The sequence below is a fragment of the Scyliorhinus torazame genome, chromosome 13 (genome assembly GCF_047496885.1).
Source record: "Scyliorhinus torazame isolate Kashiwa2021f chromosome 13, sScyTor2.1, whole genome shotgun sequence".
NCBI classification, from domain to species: domain Eukaryota; kingdom Metazoa; phylum Chordata; class Chondrichthyes; order Carcharhiniformes; family Scyliorhinidae; genus Scyliorhinus; species Scyliorhinus torazame.
In genome coordinates, this window is record NC_092719.1 from 113,992,373 (window position 1) to 114,016,788 (window position 24,416).

The window sequence follows — 24,416 nt, forward strand, 5'->3', positions numbered from 1 at the left end:
GGTCGGTGTCAGGAGGACTGGGGTTGTTGGGTGGGTTGATGTGATGTTCTTTTGTTGCTCTTGGGTTGTTCTTTTGATATTTTGTATATTTATATTTTGTTGAAAAGCCTTGAATAAATTTTAAAAAGCAACGCAAGAGGGAGAGACATGGGGAGAGCTTAAAGCAGCCTGAGAAGGAGCGACCTCGCGAGAGCTTAAAGTGCACGAGAGGGAGAGACCTGTGAGAACCTAAAGCAGCGTGAGAGGGAGAGACCCGTGAGAACCTAAAGCAGCGTCAGAGGGAGAGACTTGGTGAGAGTTTAAAGCAGCATGAAAGGGGGAGTCCTGGTGAGAACTTAAAGCAGCATGAGAGGGACGGTCCTGGTGAGAGGTTAAAGCAGCCTGAGAGGGAGAGACCTGGTGAGAGTTTAAAGCAGCATGAAAGGGGGAGTCCTGGTGAGAACTTAAAGCAGCATGAGAGGGAGGGTCCTGGTGAGAACTTAAAGCAGCGTGAGAGGGAGAGACCTGGTGAGAGTTTAAAGCAGCGAGAGAGGGGGAGACCTGGTGAGAGTTTAAAGCACTGTGAGAGGAAGAGACATTGCGAGAGCTCAAACCGGCATAGAAGGAAAGACCTGGCAAGAGCTTAAATCAGCGTAATAGGGAGAGATCTGGCGAAAACCAAAAGCAGTGAGAGAGGGGGAACCTGGAGGGAGCTTAAGGCAATGTGAGAGGGAGAGTCCTGTGAGAACCTAAAGCAGCCTCAGAGGGAGAGACCTGGTGAGAACTTAAAGCAGCGTGTGAGGGAGAGATCTGGCGAGAGTTTAAAGCAGCCTGAGTGGAAGAGACCTGGTGAGAGTTTAAAGCAGTGAGAGAGGGAGAGACATTGCGAGAGCTTAAACTGGCATAGAAGGAAAGACCTGGCAAGAGCTTAAATCAGCGTAATAGGGAGAGACCTGGCGAAAACCAAAAGCAGCGAGAGAGGGGGAACCTGGAGGGAGCTTAATACAATGTGAGAGGGAGAGTCCTGACGAGAGCTTGAAGTAGCATGAGAGGGGGAGACCTGGGGAGAGGTTTTTTTCTTTATTCGTTCATGGGATGTGGTCGTCGCTGGCTGGGCCAGCATTTATTGTCCATCCAGGAGGGCAGTTAAGAGTCAATCACATTGCTGTGGGTCTGGAGTCACATGTAGGCCAGACCAGATGAGGACGGCTGTTTTCCTTCCCTGAAGGACATTAGTGAACCAGATGGGGTTTTACGACAATCAACAATGGTTTCATGGTCATCATTAGACGTTTTTATTTAATTCCAGGTTTTTACTGAATTCAAATTCCAACATAAGCCCTGATGGGATTCGAACCCAGGTCCCCAGAGCATTACCCTGGGTCTCTGGATTATTGGTCCAGTGACAATACAACTACGCCACTGCCTTCCCCCTAAAACAGCATGAGAGGGTCGGACTTGGAGGGAGCTTAAAGCAGCATGAGAGGGAGAGTCCTAGGGAGAGCTTAAAGTAGCATGAGAGGGAGAGATCTGGAGAGAGCTTAAAGCAGCATGAGAGGGAGTGACCGTGAGGAAGCTCAAAGCAGCATAAGAGAGAGAGAGACCTGGCGAGAGCTTAAAGCAGCGTGAGAGGGAGACACCTGGAGGATGCATAAAGCAGCGTGAGAGGGAGAGACTTTGCAGTTGCTTAAAGAGGGATGAGAGTGAGAGACCTGGACAGAGCTTAAATCAGCGTGAGCGCGAGAGACTTGGCGAGAGCTTAAAGCAGCATCGTAGGGAGATACCTGGCGAGAACCTAAAGCAGCGTGAGAGGGAAAGGACTGCCGAGAGCTTAAATCAGCGCGAGGGGGAAAGGAAATGAAATGAAATGAAATGAAAATGGATGAAATGAAAATCGCTTATTGTCACAAGTAGGCTTCAATGAAGTTACTGTGAAAAGCCCCTAGTCGCCACATTCCGGCGCCTGTTCGGGGAGGCTGGTATGGGAATTGAACCGTGCTGCTGGCCTTAAAAGCCAGCGATTTAGCCCAGTGAGCTAAACCAGCCCCTGGACTGGACTGGACCAGGACTGGAGAGAGCTTAAAGCAGCATGAGAGGGAGAGAGCTGGTGAGAGCTTAAAGCAGCGTGAGAGGGAGACCTGGCGAGAGCTTAAAGCAGCCTGAGGGGGAGAGATCTGGCGAGACCTTAAAGCAGCGCGAGAGGAAGAGATATGGAGAGAGCTCAAAACAGCACGAGAGGGAGAGTATTGGAGGGATCATAAAGCTTCACTGGAGGAAGAGACATGGCAAGAGCTTAAAGCAGTGTAAGAGAGAGACCTGGCGAGAGCTTAAAGCAGCATGAGAGAGAGAGAGAGATCTGGTGACGTTTAAAGCATGTTGAGAGGGAGAAACCTGGGGTCAATTCAAAGCAGCATAAGAGGGAGAGACTTGGTGAAAGTTTCAAGCAGCATGAAAGGGGGAGTCCTGGTGAGAACTTAAAGCAGCATGAGAGGGACGGTCCTGGTGAGAGGTTAAAGCAGCCTGAGAGGGAGAGACCTGGTGAGAGTTTAAAGCAGCATGAAAGGGGGAGTCCTGGTGAGAACTTAAAGCAGCATGAGAGGGAGGGTCCTGGTGAGAACTTAAAGCAGCGTGAGAGGGAGAGACCTGGTGAGAGTTAAAAGCAGCGAGAGAGGGGGAGACCTGGTGAGAGTTTAAAGCACTGTGAGAGGAAGAGACATTGCGAGAGCTCATACCGGTATAGAAGGAAAGACCTGGCAAGAGCTTAAATCAGCGTAATAGGGAGAGACCTGGCGAAAACCAAAAGCAGCGAGAGAGGGGGAACCTGGAGGGAGCTGATGGCAATGTGAGAGGGAGAGTCCTGTGAGAACCTAAAGCAGTGTGAGAGGGTGAGACTTGTGAGAACCAAAAGCAGCGTCAGAGGGAGAGACCTGTGAGAACCTAAAGCAGCCTCAGAGGGAGAGACCTGGTGAGAACTTAAAGCAGCGTGTGAGGGAGAGATCTGGCGAGAGTTTAAAGCAGCCTGAGTGGAAGAGACCTGGTGAGAATTTAAAGCAGCGAGAGAGGGGGAACCTGGAGGGAGCTTAATACAATGTGAGAGGGAGAGTCCTGACGAGAGCTTGAAGTAGCATGAGAGGGGGCGACCTGGGGAGAGGTTTTTTCTTTATTCGTTCACGGGATGTGGTCGTCGCTGGCTGGTTCAGTTAAGAGGGCAGTTAAGAGTCAATCACATTGCTGTGGGTCTGGAGTCACATGTAGGCCAGACCAGATGAGGACGGCTGTTTTCCTTCCCTGAAGGACATTAGTGAACCAGATGGGGTTTTACGACAATCAACAATGGTTTCATGGTCATCATTAGACGTTTTTATTTAATTCCAGGTTTTTACTGAATTCAAATTCCACCATAAGCCCTGATGGGATTCGAACCCAGGTCCCCAGAGCATTACCCTGGGTCTCTGGATTATTAGTCCAGTGACAATACAACTACGCCACTGCCTTCCCCCTAAAACAGCATGAGAGGGTCTGACTTGGAGGGAGCTTAAAGCAGCATGAGAGGGAGAGTCCTAGGGAGAGCTTAAATTAGCATGAGAGGGAGAGATCTGGAGAGAGCTTAAAGCAGCATGAGAGGGAGTGACCGTGAGGAAGCTCAAAGCAGCATAAGAGAGAGAGAGACCTGGCGAGAGTCAGATAGTCAGAGGCTTTTCCCCAGGGTAGAGGGGTCAATTACTAGGGGGCATAGGTTTAAGGTGAGAGGGGCAAAGTTTAGAGTAGATGTACGAGGCAAGTTTTTTACGCAGAGGGTAGTGGGTGCCTGGAACTCACTACCGGAGGAGGTAGTGGAGGCAGGGACGATAGGGACATTTAAGGGGCACCTTGACAAATATATGAATAGGATGGGAATAGAAGGATACGGACCCAGGAAGTGTAGAAGATTGTAGTTTAGTCGGGCAGTAAGGTCGGCACGGGCTTGGAGGGCCGAAGGGCCTGTTCCTGTGCTGTACATTTCTTTGTTCTTTGAGGGCTTAAAGCAGCGTGAGAGGGAGACACCTGGAGGATGCATAAAGCAGCGTGAGAGGGAGAGACTTTGCAGGTGCTTAAAGAGGGATGAGAGTGAGAGACCTGGACAGAGCTTAAATCAGCGTGAGAGCGAGAGACTTGGCGAGAGCTTAAAGCAGCATCGGAGGGAGATACCTGGCGAGAACCTAAAGCAGCGTGAGAGGGAAAGGACTGCCGAGAGCTTAAATCAGCGTGAGGGGGAAAGGAAATGAAATGAAAATGGATGAAATGAAAATCGCTTATTGTCACGAGTAGGCTTCAATGAAGTTACTGTGAAAAGCCCCTAGTCGCCACATTCCGGCGCCTGTTCGGGGAGGCTGGTATGGGAATTGAACCGTGCTGCTGGCCTGTCTTGGTCTGCTTTAAAAGCCAGCGATTTAGCCCAGTGAGCTAAACCAGCCCCTGGACTGGACTGGACCAGGACTGGAGAGAGCTTAAAGCAGCATGAGAGGGAGAGAGCTGGTGAGAGCTTAAAGCAGTGTGAGAGGGAGACCTGGCGAGAGCTTAAAGCAGCCTGAGGGGGAGAGATCTGGCGAGAGCTTAAAGCAGCGTGAGAGGGAGAGGCCTGGCGAGAGCTTAAAGCAGCGTGAAAGGAAGAGAGCTGGTGAGAGCTTAAAGCAGCCTGAGAGGGAGAGACCTTGCCAGAGCTTAAAGTGGTGTGAGATGGAGAGACCTGGCAACAGCTTAAAGCAGCGTGAGAGGGAGAGACCTGACGAGAGCTTAAAGCAGCATAAGAGCGAGAGACCTGGCGAGAACGGAAAACACTGTGAGAGGGAAAGATCTGGCGCGACCTTAAAGCAGCGCGAGAGGAAGAGATATGGAGAGAGCTCAAAACAGCACGAGAGGGAGAGTATTGGAGGGATCTTAAAGCTTCACTGGAGGAAGAGACATGGCAAGAGCTTAAAGCAGTGTAAGAGAGAGACCTGGCGAGAGCTTAAAGCAGCATGAGAGAGAGAGAGATCTGGTGACGTTTAAAGCATGTTGAGAGGGAGAAACCTGGGGACAATTCAAAGCAGCATAAGAGGGAGAGACCAGGCGGGAGTTTAAAGCAGTGTGAGGAGAGACCTGGCGAGACCTTAAACCAGAATGAGAGATAGAGACCTGGCAAAGCTAAAAGCATGTTGAGAGGGAGAAACCTGGGCCAATTCAAAGCAGCATAAGAGGGCAGCACGATGGCACAGTGGTTAGCACTGCTGCCTCACAGCGCCGAGGTCCCAGGTTCAATCCTGACGCCGGGTCATTGTCCGTGTGGAGTTTCCACATTCTCCCCGTGTTTGCATGGGTTTCGTCCCCACAACCCAAAGATGTGCAGGGTAGGTGGATTGGCCATGCTAAATTGCACCTTAATTGGAAAAAAGGAATTGGGTACTCTAAATTTTTTTTTTAAAGTAGCATAAGAGGGAGAGACCAGGCGAGAGTTTAAAGCAGCGTGAGGAGGAGAGACCAGGCGAGAGCTTAAACCAGCCTGAGAGAGGGAGACCTGGTGAAAGTTTAAAGAAGTGTGAGAGGGAGAGATCTGACGAGAGCTTAAAGCAGTGTCAGCGGGAGAGATCTGGCGAGTATTTAAATCAGCATGAAAGGGAGAGACTTGGCGAGAACTTAAAACAGTGTGAGAGGAGACCTGGGGAGAATTTAAAACAGTACGAGAGGGAGAGACTTGACGTGTGCGTGAAGCAGTGTGGGGGGGGAGGGATTGGCAAGAGATTAAATCAGCTTCAGAGGGAGAGACTTGGAGAGAGCTTAAAGCAGCGTGAGAGGGAGACACCTGGAGAGAGCTTATAGTCGTGTGAGAGGGAGAAACCTGGTGAGAGCTTAAAGTGGCGTGAGAGGGAAAGACCTGATGAGAGCTTAAAGTGGCCAGTGCGATCAAGGGCAAACTTGTCTGTTGTGCATATCCAAGGCTTCAAGAGCTTCAGTTCAGAGTGAAGGAGCTGGAGGCCGAACTACAAGCACTAAAATGTAGCAAGGAGGGGGAAAGTTTCCTGGATACTTATTCCAGGAGGAAGTCACACCCCTCAGGATAGGGTCGTCTGATTTGGTAAATGGTCAGGGACAGGAAGGTGTAAATGCGAATAAGGCAGGAATGGGAATCAAGAAGATAGAAGTGAAGGGGCCTCAGCCCTTGCAATTGTCGCACGGTAGCACAAGTGATTAGCACTGTGGCTTCACAGCTCCAGGGTCCCAGGTTCGATTCCCCGCTGGGTCACTGTCTGTGCGGAGTTTGCACGTTCTCCCCGTGTCCGCGTGGGTTTCCTCCGGGTGCTCCGGTTTCCTCCCACAGTCCAAAGACGTGCAGGTTAGGTGGATTGGCCATGCTAAATTACCCGTAGTGTCCATAAGGGTTGGGAGGGGTTATTGGGTTGCGGGGATAAGGTGGAAGTGAGGGATTAATGTGGGTCGGTGCAGACTCGATGGGCCGAATGGCCTCCTTCTGCACTGTATGTTCTATGTAATCTATGTAATTGTCCAATTGGTTTGAAGTTCTTGCAGCTTATATTGATGACAGTAGGAGCAGCAAGGTGGATGGTTTAGGGACTGGTTTAGCACAGTGGGGTAAACGACTGGCTTGTAATGCAGAACAATTCCCGTACCAGCCTCCCCGAACAGGTGCCGGAGTGTGGCGACTAGTGTCTTTTCACAGTAACTTCATTGAAGCCTACTTGTGACAATAAGTGATTATTACTATTATTGTTTATTATTATGAGCAAATTGACAATGGCACTATGGTACAGGAAGCCATTCAAGCAGGGGGAGTTAATCGGAATGTAGTTGTACTGGGCGGCAGTTTCACCAGAGCAATAGACTGCAGCTGAGAGTGAGTGTCCAGGCGTCTGTGTTGCCTGCCCAGTGCTAGAGTCAGGATTTCTGCTCAGAGTTGGAGAAGAACTTGCAGTGAAGGGTGCAGTTATTGTGGTCCACGTGGATACCAACAACATAAATATGACTAAGTAAGGGGCTCTACATAGGGATTATGAGCAGCTGGGGTCTAAATTAAAAAGCAGAACCTCAAAGGTAGTAATTTCCAGATTATTACCTGAGCCACAAGCAAATTGGCGTGGGGTAAATAAGATCAAAGAGACAACTGCATGGTTCAAAGACTGATATGGTAGAAATGGATTTTGATTCATGGAGCACCAGCACCAGTACAGGTGAAAGTGAGAGCTGTGCCGTTGGGATGGTCTTCACCTGAACTGTGCTGGGACCAGTGTCCTGGTGAGACATATAATCTAGGGTGGGTAGAGAGGGTTTTAAACTAAATAGTAGAGGGAAGGGATCATCTGAGAGGAAATGTAGTAAATCAAAGGGAAACAACAAAGAGCAGGGTAACGATTTGTGTAATGATAGCTGTGGTGTTCTTTGTGTTGCCAAATACAGGATGGTTGGCATAGTGTTCACAAAGACCATAAATAGCTTTTAACTTGAACAAAGCTATAAATTTATTAACACTACTTAATTGAATTTGACACTTACTCCTATATAATACACAGTTGATAATTGACATATAATCTACACTCATCTACTACTAATCTCTACACTTTTACATTAACTATGATCTGCTCTCACTCACTGTCTTTTCTTCAGTCTGTACTCCAGCTTTCTCCTCAACCTCTCGCCCACAAGGCTTAGCATTGATGCTTCATATAGTTGTACATCTAGGTCCCTCTAGTGGTTGATTTAGACATTACATTAACCCTTACAGTTCTTTACATTTATGATAATGTCACAATAGCCAGAGTGTGGAAGGAAGAGACATAGAGTACAAATTTAAGAGGGTGCAAGCAGATAACAGCAGAGATTGCAAACATGATAAAAGGACAGAATTAAAAGCTCTGTATCTGAATGTACACAGCATTCACAGCAAAATGGATGAATTGTTAGCATAGATAGAAATAAATATGTATGACCTGATAGCCATTACAGAGCATGGTTGTGGGATGACCAAGGCTGGAAGCTGAATATTGTAGGTTATTTAATATTTTAACAAGATAGGAAGCTCGGATAAGGTGATGGAGTAGTTCTGTTAATTAAGGATATCATTAGTACAGTAGTGAGAGATGAAAGAGCAAGAATTAGTTTGGGCAGAGGTAAGAAATAGGAACAGAAAGAAGTCACTTGCGGGAGTAGTTTATAAGGCCCCTAACAGTATACACTGTAAGACAGAGCATGCAGGAAGAAGTAAATGAGACGTGTAAGGAAGAAAGGCAATGAGGGGAGGGAGGCCGATGTCCTGGCCTTCTCCACCCTGGTGGCCTGGAGATGAATTTTGCTGGGATGGAGGGACTCGGAGCCCCAAAGTCAGATGTGTGGGTCAGCGATATGGCAGGGTTCCTCAGCCTGGAAAAAAAATCACGTTCGCCTTGAGAGGATTAACTCAAGGGTTCTCCCCGAGATGGCAGCCGTTCATCGACTTTTTCAAAGAAAACTGAACGTCAGCAGTAAGGGGGGGGAGAAAGAAAATAGGAGGCATGTCAGTGTTAGATAAGGACAGGGAACTCAGTGTACGGGTAATTAGGGAATAGGGCATGGGCAGTAGGGGACATTGTTTTTTAGGTTTTTTGCGTGTCGGCCTACGGGGGTGTTTCTTTTAAGAAATGTTAATGTGTTAAACTGTGAAAATTACAAATGCTTTAGCTTGATTCAGTTCAAGGTAGTCCACAGGGCCCACATGATGGTAGCTCAGATGAGTAGGTTCACGAGGAGGTGGAGGACAGTGTGGGCGGTGTGGGGGTAGCCCGGCCAACCATGTTCATATGTTTTGGGCATGTCCGAAATTGAGGGAACTCTGGCAGTTTCTTCGAGCAGTGCATTCTAGAGCCAACAAGCACGCAGATTATTTGTGCAGATGTTATGTCAGAAGTCCTGGAAGGTAGGGTAACTCCGAGTCCAGAATTAGCAATATTTGGGGTGTTGGAAGATCTGGGGGCAAAGGGGGGGGGGGGAGGCCAATATTCTGGCCTTCTCCTCCTTGGTGGCCCAGAGACGGATCTTGCCAAGATGGAGGGACTCAGAGCCTCCTAAATCAGGAGTGTGGGTCAGCAATACGGTAGAGTTTCTAAGTCTGGAAAAAAATCAAGTTCGCTCTAAGAGGATCAATACAGGGATTCGCCCGGAGTTGGCGGCCGTTCATCGATTTCTTTAACAAAAACTGAACGTCAGCAGTAAGGGGGGAAAGGGAAAAAGGGGGGGGGGGGAGGAGAAAAATAGGAGGCATGGTAATGTTAAATAAGGACAGAGAATTTAGTATACGGGTAATTGGGGATAGGGCAGGAGTAGTGGGGTACGTGGTCTATTGTTTGTTGTTATTTTAAGGGGTATTTTGTGCGTCGACCCGCGCAGTTGTTTTAGAAATGTCAATATGTTAAATTGTGAAAATTACAAATGCTTCTATAAATTATTTTCTAAACAAAAAGAAAATTATAAATGCTTCATTAAAACATTTTCTAAAAAAAAAGATAGGCAATAATCGTGGGTGACTTCAATCTACATATAGAATGGGGAAATCAGATTGGCAATGGTAACTTGGAACATAAATTAATAGAGTGTACTAACAAAGAACAAAGAAAAGTACAGCACAGGAACAGGCCCTTCGGCCCTCCAAACCTGTGCCGACCATGCTGCCCGACTAAACTACAATCTTCTACACTTCCGGGGTCCGTATCCCTCTATTCCCATCCTATTCATGTATTTGTCAAGATGCCTCTTAAATGTCACTATCGTCCCTGTTTCCACCAAGTACTCTGGCAGCGAGTTCCAGGCACCCATTACCCTCTGTGTAAAAAACATGCCTCGTACATCTCCTCTAAACCTTGCCCCTCGCACCTTAAACCTATGCCCTCTACCCTGGGAAAAAGCCTCTGGCTATCCACTCTGTCTATGCCCGTCATAATTTTGTAGACAATTTCTTCGAGCAGTGCATTCTAGAGCCAACAAGCACACAGATTATTTTAGACCTGGTAATGAGCAATGAGACAGGATTAATTAATAACCTCATGGTAATGGAATAACCTCTAAGCCAATGGAGCCCAACCTTTATATGTCATGACACACCTTCATAACAATTTAAAAAATTGAGGCACACCTCCTATTTTCTCCAGCTGAGCTGCCCTCAAGCAAAAGCCTTTAATCTCTAAAACCTGCTAAAAACATATCAAGCCACCGTCGAATACAATTTTCATTAGTTTAAGGAGTTTGCAATGAAAGCTTTATCACCAGCTGCATGTCAAATTCAATATTTTTTTTATTGAAAATGTATACAATTTAAAAATGTTTCCCATTAAAATTTTAACTGTTTTCAGATTTTTTCAGTCTGCGTTTCTCAATGTGAATGTTCATGACAGTCCATAGATGTGCAGGTTAAGTGGATCGGCCATACTAAATTGCCCCTAAATGTCCAAAGGGTTAGGTGGGGTTACGGGAATAGCGCAGGGGACTGGGTTTAGGTAAAGTGGTCTGTCGCAGGGTCAGTGCAGACTCAATGGCATCCTTCTGCACTGTAGGAATTCTATGATTCTAAATTAAGGTATTACTATAAGTAGCATCATACTGACAACGTTAGTGTGACACCTGGGCCTGCCTCTGTGAGCAGAGTCTCTTGATCCAGGGAGGAACTGCTGGCTGGGTAACTCGCAGGTCTTGCTCCACTGACAAAGAACAATACAGCACACTTCGGCCCTCCAAGCCTGTCCCGGTCATGATACCACCCTTGGCCAAAATTCTCAGCACTTCCTAATGATGTATCCCTCTATACCCATCTTATCCATGTGTTTGTCGAGATGCCTTTTGAACGCCGTTAATGTATCTGCTTCCACAACATCCCATGGCAATGCGTTCCAGGCACTCAGCACCCTCTGTGTAAAAATCTTGCCTCGCGCATCTCCTCTAAACTTTGCCCCACGGACCTTAAACCTATGCCCCCTGGCGACTGACCCCTCCACCCTGGGAAAGAGTGTCTGCCCATCCACTCTATCCATGCTCCTCATAATCTTGTAGACCTCTATCAGGTCACCCCTCAACCTCCGTTGTTCTAATGAAAACAGTCCGAGTCTGTTCAGCCTCTCTGCATAGCTAACACCCTCCAGACCAAGCAATATCCTGGTAAATCTCCTCTGCACCCTCTCCAAAGTCTCCATATCCTTCTGGTAGTGTAGCTACCAGAATTGTGTGCAATATTCCAAGTGCGTCCTTACCAAGGTTCTATACAACTGTAGCATGACTTTTGTTGCCAGTTTTTATACTCGATGCTCCGTTCAATGAAGGCAAGCATTCCGTCTGCTTTCTTGACTATCTTGTCCACTTGTGTTGCCACTTTCAAAGATCTGTGGACCTGCACACCCAGATCTCTCTGACTTTCTATATTCCTCAGAGTTTTGCCATTTACTATATATTTCCCCTCAATGTTACACCGACCAAAATGCATTACCTCAGGTTTGTCTGGATTAAACTCCATTTGCCATTTCTCTGCCCAAATTGGTCTCTGTGGAGCAATCGGTTACCTCGTTCGGCTGTTAACCGAAAGGTTGGTGGTTCGAGCCCACCCAGGGACAGACACTTGTTTAAGGGCAGCATGGTAGCACAGTGGTTAGCACTCCACCTCTAGGAAGAACTTGCTCATTCGGGTTTTAGTTAGGTGAGCTCTGTGCACCACTTTAAACTGCATGAGGCTTAGCCTAGCGCAGGAGGAAGTAGAGTTGGCCCTACTCAGTGCTTCGCTCCAGAGTCCCCAATCTACTTCCATACCCAGGGACCCACTTCGATTCCCGCTTGGGTCACTGTCTGTGCCGAGTCCGCACGTTCTCCCCGTGTCTGTGTGGGTTTCCTCCATGTGCTCCGGTTTCCTCCCACAGTCCAAAGATGTGCAGGTTAGGTGGACTGGCCATACTAAAATGCCCTTATTGTCCAAAAAAGGCTAGATGAGGTTAGGGTGGAAGTGTGGGCTTAGGTAGGATGCCCTTTACAAGGGCTGGTGCAGACTTGATGGGCCGAACAGCCTCCTTCTGCACTCTAAATTCTATGATTCTCTGATTCTAAGTCTCCAACCTATCTATGTCTGCTGTATCCTCTAACAATCCTCCAACAACACTATCTGCCACTCCAGCAACCTTGGTATCATCTGCGAACTTACTAATCAGACCAGCTACATTTTCCTCCAAATTGTACACTACAAACAACAGAGGCCCTGGCACAGATCCCCTGTGGGAACACCACTAGTCACAACCTTCCATTCACAAAAACACCCTTCCACTGCTACCTTTTGCCTTCTGTGACCGAGCCAGTTCTGTATCCATCTTGTCACTTCACCTCTGATCCCGTGTGACTTCACCTTTTGTACCAGTCTTCCATGGGGCACCTTGTCAAAGGCTTTACTGAAGTCCATGTAAACAACATCCACGCTTTGTGGAAGCCATTGTCTGACCTTCGGATGGTGTACTTGATCTTCTCCAGGTGGAGAAATTCCAACAGGTCTGCCAGACAGTTTGAAGCTGTGGGTGGTGTTGCTGATCGCCAGCCGAGCAGGATTCTCTGGCTCCGTGCGATTAAGGAACCAAAACCAGGGCATCGGCCCTCTTCCCCATATGTAGCTCTGGCTCGTCCAATACCCTGAAGACTGCCACTCTCGTGCACGGCTCCACCCTCACCCCCACAACCTTTGACATCATCTCGAAGAAGGCGGTGCAGAACCCGACAAGTCTGGGGCAGGCCCCGAACATGTGGGCGTGGTTGGCTGGACCTCCCTGGCACCGTTCACATTTGGCCTCCACCTCCGGGAAGAACCTGCTCATTCGGGTTTTAGTTAGGTGAGCTCTATGCACCACTTTAAACTGCATGAGGTTTAGCCTAACGCAGGAGGAAGTAGAGGTGGCTCTACTCAATGCTTCTCTCCAGAGTCCCCAACCTACTTCCATACCCAGTTCGTCCTCCCATTTCCGCCTGGCTCCATCCAGTGGTATACTTGCCCTTTCCAGCAACCATAGATGTCCCCACAGTCCCGTCCCCCCCCCACCCCCCACCTTACTGTCCATGTTTATTAGCCCTTCCAGTAATGTGTCTCTCAGGGTCTTCGGGTATGTTAGCACAGAGCTAAAGAGCTGGCTTTTAAAGCAGATCAAGGCAGGCCAGCAGCATGGTTCAATTCCCGTACCAGCCTCCCCGAACAGGTGCCGGAATGTGGTGACTAGGGGCTTTTCACAGTAACTTCATTTGAAGCCTACTTGTGACAATAAGCGATTTTCATTTCATTTCATTTCTTGCAGTCTCCTTGAGGAGAAAGTGTTCCTTCTCCCTCAGATGTGCCTCCTGCAGGAAGACTAAGTCGGCTTTCAAACTTCTCAAATGGGGGAAACTCTGGATCTTTTCACTGGGCCATTAAGTCCCCTGATGTTCCAGTGGGGGGTTCTTGGTGGGGTTTTTTTGTCCACCCTTCCTGCAGGATCAACCATACTTACCTCATGGATCTTTCCAAAATGGCCACGGTCACCGTACTCACCATGAGGCCAGGTCCCTGCTCTGCGCGGTCTCCTTTTGTCCAGGGGGCACTCAACATGGCCGCCAACTGTATGTATGCCACATGGATGCGCCCCTGCACTCCTGGATTTCCCTTTGTTTAGGGACCCTCCAAAGTGGCTGCATGCGCCGCCATCTTGTTTCCTCAACCCGTTTCTTAACTGCCGAGGCCGATCCGAAAATCAATCCTTTCTTCCCATCCTGGTCCTTTTGTGTTCCTTTCCCTGCCCCCCGAACCTCCCCTCCCTGAGTCGCTTTCTCCCTGTCCCCCCTATGCATTCCCCCTCTTTGTCCCCATGCCCCCCCACCGCCACCCCACCGAACCAGGTGCTCCTTCCCTGCCAGGATGTGCGCCACAGTCCCTACTAGTGTTGTGCCCCCACCTCCGTCCTGGGGCTGCTGTAGGCCCTAGTTTACACTCGCTGACTGATGCACAATCAATAACCTCAGAAACAAGATTGGAGACAATTGAAGACTTTAATACGCTAGATGTTTCCCCCAGCAGCGCAGGTACAGAAGGAAGCTGCTGGGGCAGCACGGGCTCTTATTCCCTGCCTTGCAAGGCGGAGCTAACATGCAAGCTCATCCAATGGAACAAGTACATTCTCCACCAATGGTATTCTGGCATTACTACGTACCATAATCCTCCTAACACAGACTACCACATTCACCCCCTGTTAAAAAAAAGAGTCCAGCGGGGCTGGTAGCTTCATATTACAACATGGTAGAAGTGGTAGAAGTTATAGTTATGAAGGTATCGTAATGCCTCCGTACAGCGTTTTGCCTCATTACAACTTTTAACTATTTACAACAGTAATGTACATTTCAAAAGGAAGCAATTAGTCGATCGGGATCCCTGATCGTCCTCTGCGATCATCGTAGCATTGATGGTGATGTCGGTGGAGGTCCGGAAGTCTGTGTCTCCGGGAGCGTGGTTTCGGCTTCTGCGGCGGCTTCATCACCCCTAGACGTGGCTGGCGGAACGGCCGACTCGCCTGGGAAGGGGGTAGCTGTAGGGTGCGCCGGTGGGCAGGGCCTAGACGGGGCCGGTGGAAGAACCGATCCACCTGGGAAGGGGACGACTGTGGGATGCACCAGTGGGAAGGAGGGTGGGGCTGGTGGCGGGGGTGTGTGTGGGGATCCAGCGGGCGCCTGGTCCCGGGATCCAGCGGGCGCCAGGTCCCGTAAGAAGATCGTATCTTGTCGGCCGTCAGGGTACGCCACGTAGGCGTACTGAGGGTTAGCGTGGAGGAGATGGACCCTCTCGACCAATGGGTCCGATTTGTGCGCCCGCACGTGTTTTCGGAGCCGGACAGGTCCGGCAGCTGCCAGCCAGGTCGGGAGCGAGGTCACAGAGGAGGACTTCCTGGGGAAGACAAGGAGACGTTCGTGAGGTGTTTGGTTGGTCGTGGTACACAGCAGTGACCGGATGGCGTGGAGGGCATCCGGGAGGACTTCCTGCCAGCAGGAGACTGGGAGATTCCTGGACCGCAGGGCCAGTAGGACGGTCTTCCAGACCATTCCGTTCTCCCTCTCTACCTGTCCATTTCCCCGAGGGTTGTAACTGGTCGTCCTGCTTGAGGCAATGCCCTTGCTGAGCAGGAATTGACACAGTTCGTCACTCATAATGGAGGACCCCCTATCACTGTGTATGTAGGCGGGGAAACCGAACAGTGTAAAGATACTATGGAGGGCTTTTATGACGGTGGTTGCGGTCATGTCGGGGCAGGGGATGGCGAAAGGGAACCGGGAGTATTCGTTAATCACGTTCAGGAAGTACGTGTTGCGGTCGGTGGAGGGGAGGGGGCCTTTGAAATCCATACTGAGGCGTTCAAAGGGACGGGAAGCCTTTATCAGGTGCGCTTTCTCTGACCTGTAGAAGTGCAGCTTGCACTCCGTGCAGATTTGGCAATTTCTGATGGCTGTCCTGACCTCCTCGATGCAGTAGGGCAGGTTGCTGGTCTTGATGAAGTGGAAAAATCGCGTGACCCCCGGGTGGCAGAGGTCCTCGTGGAGGGCTCGGAGGCGGTCCACTTGTGCGTTGGCACATGTGCCGCGGGATAGGGCATCAGGAGGCTCGCTTAGCTTCCCGGGACGATACAAGATCTCATAGTTGGAGGTGGAGAGTTCGATCCTCCACCGTAGGATCTTGTCATTTTTTATCTTGCCCCGTTGTGCATTATTGAACATGAAAGCAACCGACCGTTGGTCAGTGAGGAGAGTGAATCTTCTTCTGGCCAGGTAATTCCTCCAATGTCGCACAGCTTCTACTATAGCCTGGGCCTCCTTTTCGACTGAGGAACGGCGGATTTCGGAGGCGTGGAGGGTGCGTGAGAAGAAGGCCACGGTTCTGCCCGCTTGGTTGAGGGTGGCTGCCAGAGCTACGTCGGACGCAATGCTCTCGACCTGGAAGGGGAGGGACTCGTCGATGGCGTGCATCGTGGCCTTTGTAATGTCTGCTTTGATGCGGCTGATGGCCTGGCGGGCCTCTATCGACAGGGGAAAAACTGTGGATTAGATCAGTGGACGGGCCTTGTCCGCATAGTTGGGGACCCACTGGGCATAGTAAGAAAAAATGCCTAGGCAGCGCTTCAGGGCCTTGGAGCAGTGAGGGGGAACTCCAAAAGGGGGCGCATGCGTTCATGGTTGGGGCCTATCACTCCATTACGCACTAAGTAGCTGAGGATGGCTAGGCGGTCGGTGCTAAATACGCATTTATCCTTGTTATACGTTAGGTTAAGGATTTTTGCTGTTTGGAGGAATTTTCGGAGGTTCGTGTCGTGGTCCTGCTGATCGTGGCCGCAGATGGTGACATTATCGAGGTACAGGAATGTGGCCCGTAAACCGTACCGGTCAACCATTCGGTCCACCTCTCGCTAGAAGTCCGAGATCCCGTTAGTGACACCGAAGCGAACCCTTAAGAAGTGGTAGAGCCGCCCATCTGCTTCGAAGGCAGTGTATTTGCGGTCACTAGTGCGGATAGGGAGCTGGTGGTAGGAGGACTTAAGATCCACCGTGGAGAAGACTTTGTAATGCGCGATCCTGTTGACCAGATCGGATATGCGGGGGAGAGGGTACACGTCGAGCTGCATAAACCTGTTGATGGTCTGACTGTAGTCGATGATCATCCTATGCTTCTCCCCGGTCTTTACCACCACTACTTGAGCTCTCCAGGAGCTGTTGCTAGTCTCAATGACACCTTCCTTCGGTAACCGTTGGACCTCTGACCTAATAAAAATCCGGTCCTGTGCACTATACCGTTTGCTCCTGGTGGTGACGGATTTGCAACCTGGGGTGAGGTTCGCAAACACGGAGGGCGGATCGATCTTGAGGGTCGCGAGGCTGCAGACAGTGAGAGGGGGTATGGGGCCGCCGAATTTGAAAGTTAGGCTTTGGAGGTTACACTGAAAATCCAATCCTATGAGTATGGCCGCGCAGAGGTGGGGAAGGATGTAGAGTCGGTAGTTTTTGAACTCCCTTCCTTGGACTGTGAGGTTAGCTATACAAAACCCCTTGATCGCCACTGAGTGAGATCCGGAGGCCAGGGAGATTTTTTGATTAACGGGGTGGACGGGGAGATAACAGCGTTATGTGTCGGGGAGTATGAATCTCTCCGTGCTCCCAGAGGCGATTAGGCAGGACGTTTCATGCCCGTTGATTAGCACCGTCGTCCCAGCAGTCGATAGTGTTCGGGGCCGAGACTGGTCCAGGGTCACTGAGGCTACGTGGCAGCAGTTGAATGTTCTCTTCGGGCAGTGTGTGGTCAGCCGAGCTGGAGTCCTGGGAGCCCATCCAAGATGGCAGTGCCCATTGGTCGCACATGGCGGGGGGTGCACAAAATGGCGGCACCCATCCCTCGCAGGTGGCGTCCGCGGGACAAGATGGCGGCACCCAGAGGCCACACGTGGCCCTGGAGGAGGAAGATGGCAGCGTCCGCTGGCCGCACAGGGACCGTGGAGAGGGTTGTGGTGGCGGTCCACATTCGCCACCAAAGACCGCAGCGACCACCCGGGCCTGGCATACCGCCACAAAGTGGCCCTTTTTACCACATCCCTTGCAGGTGGATGCGCAGGCCAGACAGCGCTGTCGGGGGTGCTTGGCCTGCCCACAAAAATAGCAGCGGGCCCCCCCGGGGTTGCCAGGCCGTCTTGCAGCACAAGCTTGTGGGGTATGGGAGATGTCTCGGGGTCAGCCGTGGGGGGGGTTCCACGCTGCCCAGGGGGCTGCCGCGCGGTCGGAGACGTAAGCACGGGTGTTTCGGGAGGCCACATCCAGGGAGCCGGCAAGGGCCCATGCCTCCTTGAGGCCTAGGGTGTCTTTCTCCAGCAATCGCTGGCGTTTTGGGGAGGACAACATACCTGCAACGAAAGCGTCTCAGATCAAAACTTCTGTGTGGTCGCCGAAACTTGCGGGCAGCTGCAGTTGCTCCCCAACACCAGGAGCGCACGGTAGAATTCTTCCAGCGATTCCCCAGGGATTTGTCGCCTCGTCGCTAGCAGATGTCAAGCGTAGACCTGGTTTACTGGGCGAATATAATGTCCTTTCATCAGCTTCATTGCTGCATCGAAGTCGTCCGCGTCCTCGATGAGGGTGTAAATTTCTGGGCTCACCCTCGAGTGCAGGACTTGCAGTATCTGCTCTCCCATGGGTGTGTTTTCGGTCGTTCCGAGGTATCCATTTAAACATGCCAGCCAGTGCTTGAAGGTTCCTGCTGAGTTTGCCGCGTGGGGGCTGAGTTGCAGACACTCCGGCTTGATTCAGAGCTCCGATCTTTTAAATCTAGCATATTAAATTGATGCACAATCAATAACCTAAGAAATGAGATTGGAGACAATTGAAGTCTTTAATACGCTAGATGTTTCCCCCAGCAGCGCACGTACAGAAGGAAGCTGCTGGGGCAGCACGGGCTCTTATACCCAGCCTTACAAGGCGGAGCAAACATGCAAGCTTATCCAATGGAACAAGTACATTCTCCACCAATGGTATTCCGACATTACTAGATACTGTAATCCTCCTAACACAGACTACCACACTGACTGTCCGCTTTCTCTGCCTATTCCTCACCCTCTCTTGCATTCCCCTGCCCTCGCTCTTCCCTGTGGCCCGGTCTTTTAGATCAGAGTGAAGCCGCACAGTCCCGCGCAAACATATTAACTGGCCAATATGTCTATCTCTTTAGCAATCCTCCTCTGACTCGCCTTCATCGTTGCCTCATCTGCCCCTTATCCAGGCCGTGGGTCGGTACAAATTCATTTGCCTTTGCAGGGGTGTTGAAATAGTGCTGTTTGTTCTGGTACGTGACCCAGAGCCTGGCTGGGAACAGCATGCTGAATCGCACCCCATTCTTGTACAGGGACGATTTTGCTTGATTAAACTCAGCCCTGTGTTTTGCCAGGTCTGCCCCAATGTGTTGGTAAATTCAGATTTTGTGCCCTTCCCAAACATGTATCAAAACAGGTTACAGCAAACAAACACCCAGGAAAACATGCTTCCCAACAATCAATTATACAGTCTGTACAGATTTTTCTCCTTTTTCACACACCCTCCCCCGCAACGAACAGCCCCTCAAACGTGGTCACAAACATCCCCACCTTTCCTCAAACCCCTCTTAAGAGCCCCTTAACTCATACTTTATCTTCTCTAATCACAGGAAGTGGTACAGGTCACCCAACCAAGCCGCTACCCCAGGTGGCGATGCCAACCACCATTCCAGCAAAATTCGCCAGCGTGCAATCAGAGAGGCTAAGGCCACGACATCGGCCTTCCTCCTCTCCATGAGTTCCGGCTTCTCTGAAACCCCAAAGATCGCCACCAAAGGATCCGAGTCCACCTCCTCCTCCATTATCTTGGCTAAGACCACGAACACTCCCGCCCAGAATCTTCCCAATTTTCGCAACCCCAAAACATGTGCATGTAATTCGCTGGCCCCCGCCCACCTCTCACACTCATCTTCTACCCCCTGAAAGAACCCACTCATTCTCGCCCGAGTCATATGCACCCTGTGCACCACCTTAAACTGTATCAGGCTCATCCTTGCACAAGAAGACGTCCCGTTTACCCTGCCCAGTGCCTCACTCCATACTTCCTAATTGATCTCCCCTCCCAACTCTTCTACAAGTATTTAAATAGGAGAGGAGCAACTGGAGCTACTGTTGGTCCTCGAGAGAGTGGGCCTGGGGAACCGATAATGAAATACAAGGAAATGGCAGAGGCTTTGAACAGGTATATTATGTCCATCTTCACTGGAGAAGACTAGAACATTTCCCAAAGACTTTAAAATCAAGAAGTGAGCAGGAGGGAGGAACTTGAAAGAATCACCATCAATGGGGAAAAGGTACTGGAAATCTTTTAGCCTTAAAGGTTGACAAGTCCTTAGGACCAAATGGCCTAACATCTTAAAAGAGTTAGCTGCTAAGATGTAGGCCGGGATTCTCCGAAATCCCAGCCAAGTGTTGACGCCGGCGTAAACACCAGGTTGGAACCATGCCGGCGGGAGTTTGGCCGGTCGACCGCGGAGAATCGCGACAGGGGCCTCTTTCAGCAGCCCCCCGACCGGCGCTGCGGCGACCGTGCGGGCGCGATTGGCAACGATTCTCCAGTCGCCGGAGAATCGCGTCCCGACATCGGAGCGGCGTGGCGGGCATTTCCCACGTCCCCAGCGATTCTCTGACCCGGCGTGGGCTGGGAGAATCCCGTAATCTAAAATTCACAAGATTCTAGAAGGGTTCCAGTGGTTTGGAAAATAGCAAATGTAACACCTTTATTCAAGAAAGCAGATAGCAGGGAACTACAGGCCAATTAACCTAACATCTGATTATAGGGAAATTGGTGAAATCTATTCTTCAGGAGCTTGTAGCAGGTTTCTTAGACAATCATAATTTGCTCAGTGTCAACATGGCTTTGTGAAAGAGAAATAGTGTTTAACCAATTTATTAGGAGTTTTTGAGGAAATAGCAAGAATGGTGGCTAAAAGGGAACCTATAGATAGAACATAGAACACACAGTGCAGAAGGAGGCCATTTGGCCCATCGAGTCTGCCCCGACCCACTTAAGCCCTCACTTCCACCCTATCCCCGTAACCCAATAACCCCTCCTAACCTTTCTGGCCACTAAGGACAATTCATCATGGCCAATCTACCTAACCTGCACGTCTTTGGACTGTGAGAGGAAACCGGAGCACCCGGAGGAAACCCACGCAGACATGGGGAGAACGTGCAGACTCCGCATAGACAGTGACCCAGCGGGGAATCGAACCTGGGACCCTGGCGCTGTGAAGCCACAGTGCTAGTCACTTGTGCTACCGTGCTGCCCAAAGTGCTATACTTGGATTTCCAGAAGACATTTGCTGAAGTACCACATCAAAGGTTATTACACAAGATATGGCATAGGGAGGAACGTATCAGCATGGATAAAGGACTGGTTAGTGAACAGGAATTGGCTGTGAACCCACAAACTGACTCGCACTGTTCCTCTCAGGCCCATTCTGTTATCCTCTCGCCACTCTCCCATTGCTCCCTCTAAGGCTCCCTCTTTTATCCTCTCGCCGCTCTCGCACTGTCCTCTCTTAAGCTTGCTCTTTTATCCTCCTGCTACTTTCACATTGAAGGCTGGAAATGCACATGAAGGAACTGATTATGCATCAGACGTTATGTGTCATCCTAATAAAGGACATCAGGTCAGAAGCAAGGAAGAATTTTGGCTTAGAAGTCTAGGTGGTGGAATTAATCTGCGTAGAGATAAGAAAGAATGAGGGGCAGAAATCACTGGTGGGAATAGTTTAAAGGCCTCCTAAAAGTAACTCTACTGTTGGATGAGCAACTAGTCAAGAGATAAAAAAAGAGCTTATAACAAAGGCAATGCAATAATCATGGGGTACTTTAATCTTCATACAGAAAAATTAAAGTGACAAAAGCTGTTTAAAGGATGAGTTCATGGAATGCATTAGAGCCAGTTTCCCATAACAATACATCATGGAACGACCAAGGAAAAGGCTATTATAGATCGGGGCGGGAATCTTCGTTTCTGAGACTAAGTGTGGACGCCAACGCAGAATTCGTGGGCTTTCACGACTGCAAAACTGGCGCCGCACCTGGACCGATTCTGCTACTGTTAAGGGCTAGCACGGGCGCCACATGGAACACAATTGGTTCGAATGAGAAACGATGCCGGATTCGCCGGTTTCGCGAATGACACTCGGAAGGCTGACAAGCTGCAGCCGCATATAATCACTCCATTACCCACATATACCATCCCAGCCAACAAGATGGCAATAAGACGCGCAGCCCCACGTTTCGTGGACACGGAGCTTGAGACCCTCCTAGACGACATGAGGAGAGGAGGATGACCCTGTACTCTATCCTGGGAAGGAGGCTCCCAGCCGCCGCTGTTCACTGCGCCTAGGCGCAGATGGCAGAGGTGGTCAGCTCTGTGGGCAACGTCGTCTGTACCGGCCAGCAGTGCCGTAAATAACTGCATGGCCTTCTCAGCGCGGCCAGGGTGATTAGGAAGCACTGTGCCCCTTAACCCTAGCCCAGCCCCCCACGCGGAGGGCGGCAGAATCCCCACCCTACGCCACATGGCCACATGCCGGCATCCATATCGGCTGCCGTGGCCCAGTGCCCAGGCCACTGAGCCCACCAGCTCCCCACCCCATGTGTTGCATGTGTCGGACTGTCTAACACTGTTGTTTTCTCTGTGTGTCCCCCCCCTCACAGGAGAAGGTGCACACAACCGCCGGGAGGAGGAGAAGACATGAGAGGGACCGCCGAACCTGCAGACCCTCACTGTGGCATAGCAGAGGTCCCTGGAAGTGGTCAGCAGCCCACAGGAAAGGGAGGTCGCCGAGGTGGAATTCGGTCACGGGCGAGGAAGTGAGACCCCGCTTAGTTGCGGTTCCCCATGTCACGTGTGTCAATCCTTACCAACACATCACCCTCACCCCCACACTACCCTCACCCCCACACCACCCTCACCCTACACCACCCCCCACCCACATGCTCACCACCACCCCCCCCACCCCCCCACCCCCCCCCCCCCCCACCCTCCCCGCCCGACCCGCGGTCTAATCATGCATCTTGTCTTGTGTCTTACAGGATCTGCTGGAGATGGGGTGGGTCCATTTGGCGTCCCTCTCCCCCAGCCAGTGCCATAACCGGAGCCACCCTCCCGCCCCGTGAGCCAAGCAGGTTGGGAGCAGCTCAGACACCAGCCCTTCGACGAGACTCAGGAGGCCCCAGAGCTTAGGTCGGAGGATGACAGTGATTTCACAGCTATCTCCAACACCATCCACCTTCCCAGAAGATCTCACCTCGGTTGGGCACTTTAGTGAAGAGGCTCCTGGGAAACTTTCTGGTGTGCACCACACAACTGATCCGGTACAGGAGGTGACAGTAGGAACACCCGAAGGAGAGGAGGGTCGGATTGCAGGCTGACCCCAGGAACTGGCTGCCGTCCAGACGGGTTTTGTGGCTTCTGGAACGGACAGTCCGATCAATCGTGGGGATGCAGTCACAGAGCCAGGGACTACATGAGGGGTTGTCGGCGAGCATCCAGTACCTGCAGGTGCAGTTGGAGGAGTCCAACCGTGTGCAGCAGCAGGAGGTGGTGCTGACAGTGTGTGCCACCCAGGCGAACAGTGCACAAGTGGCGTCCGTCATGTAGGCATTTGGGGTGACAGTTTTGGCATGTCCAAGGCCTGGGTCATTTTGTGTGGGCGCTGGCCAAGGCCCAGGGCAGGGTTGCTGTCACACATGCAACCATGTGCTAGAGCCACCTAGACATTGCAGAGGCGCTCCTGAGCATGGCCCAGTCACAGCAGGCCATGGCTGGGAATGTCTGCGCTTTGCCCAGGCACTGGCCAACATGACACAGACCCAGAAGGTGGTGCAGTCCCAGACGGAGATGGTCCATTCCCTGTGCTCCACGGCCACCAGTATGCAGATCCTGTTCGCGACCAGACCGGACCTCCAGGACTGCAGCGCTAGGTGGTAGGGGAACCTCTGGGGATAGCTCCCCCATCCCATGGAGTAGCCCGGGGGGCATCGGGCACCCCGAAGGAGGAGGAGGTGATGGGCCCATGCCGGTGACTCCCACAGGACTGCCCTCCCCCCCCCGCCCTCATGCATCTGCTGGGCAGCGCACAGAACAGGGCAGTACAATGTCACTTGGGATACCCAAGCAGTGGTCGACCCATCCAGGCCCAGTCGCCCCAGAAGACGCCCGCCAACGGGGACCCAGGTCGCAGGGCGGGAATCACAGCAGGTCGCCGCCACTCCTGCTGTACCATCTGGGGAACAACCCAGATTAGCATTAGGGCGCGTAAGGCCAGAAAGTTAAGACACCAGTTAAGTTGGCATGGGTGCAAGGCACAGTTTAATTATAGGGGCTAAGCATAAATCTGTAACTATTCGTTCACATTAAACACCTGTTTACAGGGTTACAACCTGTCTTGGTGCTCTGTCAGATTGGTGTGAGGGGTGGGCTAGTCTGCACTGGCCACAGGGGGGGAATGGGCACACGTTGTGTGTAGCCTGGGCACCCCCTGGGTGTGCTGGCGATGAGTGGCCGCCAGGTTGGGGGGGGGGGGGGGGGGGGGACACGCACACACGCCCATATCACTCTGCAGAACCAGGGCCACGTTGGGTGGTCAGTGGGGTGCGCAGCAAAGATGGCTGCTTTGCAGGCCGCTGTAATGGCAATGCGGGCCTGGACACCAACCCAATCCCATGGGGAGTCACCCAGGACACTCGGTCCATTCCCCCATCACCCCTCCACAGCCTGGAAGGGCCCCCCCACCCCCACCCCCACCCCAGCCAGCCAAGCTAGTGTCCAGCCCAGTAGTCCATAGTCACGTCTCTCTGTATCCTACCTCCTCTTTCTCTCCT

The 24,416-nt window shown here is 51.2% G+C and overlaps 1 protein-coding gene and 1 non-coding gene across 2 annotated transcripts in view; one reads left to right on the top strand and one right to left on the bottom strand.

The window, feature by feature from the left end:
* The window catches only part of dnah1 (dynein, axonemal, heavy chain 1), a 1,119,271-nt gene that overhangs the window by 1,066,650 nt on the left and 28,205 nt on the right, over positions 1–24,416 (bottom strand). The window lies entirely within an intron of this gene.
* On the top strand, positions 11,503–11,576 carry trnan-guu (transfer RNA asparagine (anticodon GUU)). Its single transcript has one exon. It is a non-coding gene; the product is annotated as a tRNA-Asn (tRNA).